A 7,985-nucleotide genomic window follows, 5' to 3' on the forward strand; every position below is an offset into this window, starting at 1 on the left:
ACTAAATCTACCCTTGGGCTGTGTCAGTTAAAATATTTGATATTTATTAAGCATTTATGCTTGTAAAATTCTTGTATCCTGTCATTGACTCCAGCTGGTTTTAGCCTGCTTTAGGCTGAACCCCCTTGTCAGAAACTTTGTTTATCCAATTCTTTGATTCACAAGGTGATTGTTTGGAGGTGTCTTAACAGGATATTTCAGCCCTTCCTTTCATCCTGACTTTGTGTTTGAAAAAATGGTTTTATGATTATAAGAACTACTGCTGACCAAAATAGTAGAAACCACTAATTTGACTCCCTTCCAATTCCTTATCTTTATAGTTAAGTCATAACATCTGTGGAAACAGAATATTGTTCTCCCACCATTTCTTACATATTGATCCTGGAATTTCTCATTTGAACCTCAGGATTACACACACACACATATATATACTCGTGTGTGTGTGTGTGTGTGTGTGTGTGTGTGTGTGTGTATGTGTGTATGTATAGTTGAGTAGACTGAGGCCCAGGAAAAAAATCAAATGAGTTGTGCAGAATTGCTTAAAAGTATCTGAAGGATTTAAACTGGCATCTTTCTGATATTAGATCCAATGTCTCATTTGTTGTATCATGCTATCTGTAATGAGCTTTAAGTTCCAGTCAAATCTTTTAAAACATATATTTTATTTTTATTTATGGAATAAAATAAGCATTTCCATAACAAAGTAAATTTAAAAAAAGATTATTGTAAATGAAACTGCAAATCTAGTATATATAACTTGCCATTCCTTTTAAAGATAAAATGTAAGTTTCTTTTTTTGTTCTTTCCTTCCTCCCCTTCTCTAATGGCCAGTATTAAACATGTGTGTGTATAAAATTATTCTACATATACTTCTATTCATCAGTTTCCCCCCTCTGGATGCAAATAATATCTCTCTTCTCATGACCTTTATTATATTTATTATTATATTATATATTATGTACTATACTTAATTTGAGTTTTTATGAGTCAAAATAACTTATTCAGCCAAATTTTTATATTAAGCTTAATTTTAAAGTGTGTTTCACTTGATTCTGTTCTGAATTATCATAAGTAAAATGTTAATGACAAATTTACAGCCATAGTAGATTTTTAAATGATTTTTATTTTAGTGGAACCTCATAGCTTTCTTTAAAAGGATTTTTCTATGTTCTATGGTGTACTATTAGAATTTGAGTATTCTGCAGATGCAAGAAAAGCATTCTAGAATTTAAGTCTAATACATTTAATTTAATAAGAATTGGTTATGTGTGAGCCACTTTATTAGGCCTTGGGGACACAAATACTAAAGGAAAAACAATCTCTGTCTTCAAGGGGATTATTTTCTCCAGCTTGTCATATATGGAGTTGAACTGCCATAAAAGTCCAAGATAATCTTTATCTGTACAGAATTTTCTTTGAAGATATAAGAAGAAATTTACATTAATATCTTCCCTTAATTTTATTACAGAGTTCATGTTTTTCATGCCCATAATTTCTTATATTTGTGTTCTAATTGGTCAATACAGTTGAAGAAAGAATTCATACCAGTTTTTTCATTAATCTTTAACTAGCATACATTTAAAAATGGTAAGCTTAGTAGCAGCTAGATGGTCCAGTACATAGAGTACTGGCCCTGAAATCAGAAGGACCTGAGTTCAAATATGGTCTCAGACACCTAACATTTATTAGCTGTGTGAACAAGTCACTTACTTCCAATTGCCTCACCTTCCAAAATACATATATATAGTAAATTTACCAGATACAAATACTATAATTTACAAAATAAATTAGACAACAAATTTCCCTTCATTTAGAAATGTATGGTTCAAACTTACATTTAAGTAGTATAAACCAACCTCATTTCTGAGTAGCAATTTTATATTTGGGAAACATTGAACAGTTCTATAATGCAGTGGTTATTTGATGAAATATAACAATCAATACCACATGAGTTTAAGCATGAAACTTTCTAGCTAGAAAAAGAAATCCCCCAAATGCCTTTCTTGGATTTTGTGAAAATAGTGCTCATCTAATGTTATTACATTGTGCTATCAAATTAATTTATGATCCATACATATTTGAACTTCAAAAAGAAATAGATGAATAACTGATTTACATGGCAGGTAAGCAGATGTCTTGTTTATATGCAAATTTTTTTCACAGACCAGATGGTTTCATTTTGGTTGACATGCCTTCAGGAATTTGAAATGTACCTGAACAACTCAGATAGTTCCCCAGAGTAAGAGGAGTTATTCTGAGAAACAGAAATTATGAATGAAAACATAAAGAATTCCAGAAGATAATGGCTATAATATATGTAAGGAAAGCAGTTAACATCTTGTTATATTTGCCATTTAAAATCTCTGTTTCAAAATATTCTTCTCTCAAGTAAAGGAGATAGTATTATAAACTGAGACTATTTGTATGTGAAGATAAAGAAGCAACTGGCCTTTAGATAAGTTAAACAAAAAATTTTCTCCAAATAAAATTTGGGGAAAGGGGAAAAACTAAAAGAATTAAGTGTATAATTAGAACTCTGTTTTTCAGGGAAAACATATGACTTTTCATATTACTTCTTCCTTCTAGACTTTTTCTGCTTTGCATGAAGCAAGAGTAAAGTGTTTGCTGTCAGTGAAAAGAAAATTTTATTTGAAAGAAAACCTAAAAATATATGAAAAAAATGGTTCATATTAGGTCAGATATTTGTACTGTTTCCCTTCAAACTACTTTTCCTTTGGTGGTAGAGTGCAAGACATTTTGGGAATTGTTAAATGTAGAGAATCTTGGTACTATCATTTGGTATCATAATACCTTGAGGTTCCATTGTATATCCTTGCAAACAAAACACTGAGAATTTTTTTAAAAGAAAGAATAAAATTGTATTTTGTTAGTATCTCTGTAACACTGCTAAGTTTCAAAGTTTAAAAATATAGTTAGAAATTATTTATTAAATGCTTGTTATTATTATTATTAACAAACAAGGGATAAATTTTAAATAGAATAGTGGCATTCCTCCAAAGTAATTTTTCTATCAAACTTCCATTGTAATAGACTCAAATAATAATAAATAAATTTAATTTAACATCAATTTATGTATAACTTGTTTATTTTCATGTACTTATTAGTTTGAAAATAGTTCTGAGGGGAAAACATCATGTATTTCCTCCCCCCCCTTTATTTTTGGCTGTTAAAAATGATTTGGGAACAAAAATATTCAATCTTGTAATTTTGACCTATTGTCACAAAATGCTTAAGAGAACCTATATAGTATTTTATAAATATAATTTTTCTTCTGAATGGTAAAACAAACCAAGAGAGCTATATACAATGCAAATCTATGTGGTTGCAAAAGAAAGAATCTCATTTAGTTGAATCATAGACTCTTATTTCAAAAGATATAAATTAACTTTATTTACTTCTCAAGACAAAGCTTTAGAGCAAGAGAGAGCTATGTGAAGCACAATTAATCTTTAAATATTCCTTTTTGGTGAAATTCAAATTTACACCAAGAAATTTGGAAATGATGGCATTCTAGAAATATAGTGTGACTATGCTGGCTCTTCTTTGAAAAAACAACAAATATGAAACATTACATGAAAAAGGAAAATTGTATAATATTGAATATTATAAAACAGATACTGAGATAGAAGTTCTAAATTTAAAATTCTACTTTATTTTTTAAAAATATTGTTATTATTTGTCCTTCATTTTTTAAAAGGACCAATGATATCATGGATGATGTTTTGATTTAGAATTGACTTGGATTTAAATGAAGTACACTCTGCCTCTCTTCCTTAATCATCAAAGTTCAGTGGCAGAAAACAGGTCAAGAGAACTAGCAATGGTCCACATGCAGTAAATGACCTTGGCCTATTTGATGTCTTACCAAGCTCTAAGTGCTCTATAGCATGCCATCTTCATGATCATTGGAATAATTTGTTCTTATCAGCTCATTCTGATAGGGAAAATCTTCACATATTTCACTTTGGGCAGGTTTGAGGCTTATCAATTATTCTCACCATGATTTAACCTCTCTTAGCTGAGAATGTTTTACTAAGGTATGGCCACTGCACACATTAAAGGTTTTAGAATCACAGGTGAGAGTTGGGTGAAAGGTAGACACCAAAGGTAGATGTAGGTGATATTCACACTGTTGGTGTGAAGGGTTGCCGAGTTCTTTTCAGGCTACATATAAACATTATGTTTATAGATAATAAATGTGAGAATTTTCTTTAGCTATCAAGTAGAGGAATTGAGCTATATACATAATGTCATCTTTACTACATGTGAAAGTTGATGATATAAAAAGATTACAGAAAATAAAGTTAACGAAGTGGGTTTCACCATTAAGTGTAATAAAAATAAATTAAGTATGTACTGTGTAACAGTTGGCTCACATAAGAAGCAGATAAATTGTTCATCTGGGATTTGGTCTACCTCTCTTGAAGGCAGACTGTGATTTTGGCATTTGTGGAGAACAGTATATGGGCTATGATTCGGTAAATACTCCTTTATTCTCCCATCTCCAAGAGATGTTTTGCCTTAGAATTATAAATATTAACTGCACTTCAAATCTTTGTATTCTCTTTTTTCAGATGTTCAGAATGAAAACAATTTTTCTGATTTCTCTCAAGTGGAGAATAACAGTTGATTTGCCCTCAACCAACTTAGCTCCCTTCTGCCAAATGCTGATTACACGTTAAGAAAATCATGAGTTGTATTCTTATTGTGTATCTAATTTATATTTTAATGTATTTAACATCTACTGGTCATCCTGCCATCTAGGGGAGGGGGTGGGGGGTTAAGAGGTGAAAAATTGGAACAAGAGGTTTGGCAATTGTTAATGCTGTAAAGTTACCCATGCATATATCTTGTAAATAAAAGGCTATTAAATAAAAAAAAAAAGAAAAGAAAATTATGAGTAACCAGCAACACATTTAGTACAGTGAAGAGTAAAAGAAAGTAGAAGCTATATAGTTTAGAGTATACAATAGATCACGCAGATTAAATGAGCTCTTTGACTTAGAAACCAGGTAAAAGCTCAATTAACCACAAAATATCAAAAACACTGGAAGTCATGGGACATATTGGGAGGGAAGAGCAGCAATTCATATATATATATATATATATATATATATATATATATATATATATATATATATATATATATATATATATATATATATATCTTGCTAGAGCATGGGAAAAGTCTTGTTAGCCACTAAAAAAGTTTTCCTTCAGCTGTTCAAGCTGTTTTGGATGAAATTTTTGCATAAGCTTAAGGTGAACAAAAAAAAATCAAATGACATGTGGTCTTCTCATCTTGATTTTTCATAATAAACATAGTCAAAGGAATCAAGATTTTGCTAAGCTTTTTGTAGATATTTTTATTTCTTCATCGTCTGAAATTTTCTTATAAACTAATAGTTTATATGAAAATTTCAGACAATGAAGAAATAAAAAAAAATCTACAAAAAGTTTAGTAAAATCTTCCAAATGCAACTAATATTGTTTTTTACTCAGTAACGTTAAAATAAAAAGGAAGACAAGGTAATCTGATTAAAAATATGTTGGATATTATGGTTCATGAATGAGAAATAAAGAAGCCAAAATTTTTAATCTTATGAATCCTCATGCATATATAATCATAAATATTTCAAGAAGGTCCAAAAATCAATGGATATGATGAAAACAGAATAATATCCAACAAAAAATGAACTTGACTATATATTTCTTTTGAGGAAACAATTTATAAATTATCTGCAAATTATTATATAATCAGTTATCAGTATCAGTAACCTGTTGTTAGATAATTTAAATTAAGCAAATGCATCACATATATGTTAAGTATCTATATAATGAAAGACTTTGGGGAGCAAGGATATAGAAAATAAAACACAATAAAAATAAGGAGATGGGGATTGAGATATAACATTTAAATAGATAAGAAAATTCAAGGCAATTTGAGGGATGGAATTTAAGAACTAACTGAGAGATAATTGACTACTTAGAGCAAAGGTCAAAATCAATATCAAATTACAAGAAATAATAGAGAAGATATTGAATGCCATTATTCCAGCTCTAACTTTATCTATTGAAATAAAATCATCTCTTAAAAATGGAAAATAGATAAAAGAGAATATTGACTCTAGGAATTACCATAAGATGTTTAGTTGATATACAACAATCATAAAAGAGAGAGAAAGAGAGAGAGAGAGAGAGAGAGAGAGAGAGAGAGAGAGAAACAAAAAATGTCCAGAAACTGTGTTGGTCAGCAAATATTTCATACCTTCACACAGGTGAGAGAAAATTTAGTCTAAGGCACAATTCATTTTGCATATAAGCTCTTTTGCCAAAAAAAAAAAAAAAAATAGAGAAGACAATGGGAGATCATGAACACTATTTTTACCAGAGTACTGAAAAGCAGTAAAATGAAAAACAAGGTTAGACAATGTTTTTTGTGTGAGTCAATTGAGGCATATCATCTCAAGAAGATTTATAAGTTAATGTGAAAAAAACACAACAGATCTGATGAAAATTTCAGAGTTCTGTAAGAATTTATCATTTATTTATGAGTGGAACAATTACAATTCTTAGAATCAAAGATGTAGAACTAAGAAACTTAGGAACCATCTGCTCTAAATTTCTCATTTTACAGATTAACCTCAGGGAGATCAATTGATTTAACCAAAATCATATATCTAGTAAGTGGAATAGGCAAGCTTTGCACCCCAATCTTCTGACTCCAAAGGCATTATTCTTTCCAAGCCACATAATAACCATCTGAAGTCAGTATTACAGTAATCAGCATAGTATGTAAGAAACACATAATGACAAAAAATAAAAATAAAACTCTCCATGTCTTCAAGGGGCTTATGAAAATTATAAATATTTTTTTCCTCCATCGATGGATCCCTCACTGTGCAAGTAAAAAAGAGATTTCCTTTAAATGCTAAAAAATATGTTTCAGATTCTCTGGTATTAAATGTTATTGTTTTGATTATTTGAACCCTGAACCATTTCAAGATTTCCTTAATGAAATCCATGGTAACTTAAAATGATTTGCTATGACATTAATACTGGAAAAACAGAATGGATGGAGAGTGCATATTGCCTGGATTATGGTATGCAGTTGAATGAGCAGCTAATTGAGTTAATCCATTAGTATAATGCAAACATTTTCAGCAGTCACTGTGTAGGTGGGCAATAAATTTATCCTAGAATTAATCAGAAGATAATAGAGAAAGCTGAATTGTATTGGGGAAATTACAACTCATATTATAAGACCTTCTTCTGCTCAAACCAAACTTTTAGCACTGATATATTTTTGATGATATTTTGTGCATATGAATGTTAGAACACACAATCTGAAGAATTGAGATTGAAATTATTAAAAAGATAATAGGAAAAAAACATCCACATGTTAAGGGCAAGGAAAATATAATGTATTACTAAAAGTCACTTTCATAGAAGAAATGCTATTCTTAAAAGCATTATCAATGATGTGATGGGGGGGTGAGGATCATGTATTGTGAGTGAGGGATAACAGGTAGATAACCAAAATGTTGTCCTGTCCAAGAAATATTAAAAGACCTAGAAGTTGTAGCTTATTGAATAGCTTTTCAATGGCTCATCACCACAAATCTCCAAGGATTTGAATGAAGAAATTCTATCTATCTACTCCCTTGGAAGGATTACCTAAAGCTGTGAAATCTCAGATCTCTTGAAGCTTCAAAGTCTAAGAATACATTGAAAAGTTTTCTAAAGAAGATCAGATATGTAATCTCATTTTATTCTTAAAATAATCCTGTGAGTGAACAGGAAAGGTACTATTAAGGTATAGTTAGAAAATTGAAAAATAGAAAACTGAACTTGTGAATTTCATACAATTAGCTATTGATATAGTCATGATCAAAATTTCATGACTCAAAATCCTAAGTAAATTCATGAAATCATGTAGCTTCCCATAAAAATAAGTTCATACC

Source organism: Sarcophilus harrisii, chromosome 3, assembly GCF_902635505.1.
Source record: "Sarcophilus harrisii chromosome 3, mSarHar1.11, whole genome shotgun sequence".
In the NCBI taxonomy this organism is placed as follows: domain Eukaryota; kingdom Metazoa; phylum Chordata; class Mammalia; order Dasyuromorphia; family Dasyuridae; genus Sarcophilus; species Sarcophilus harrisii.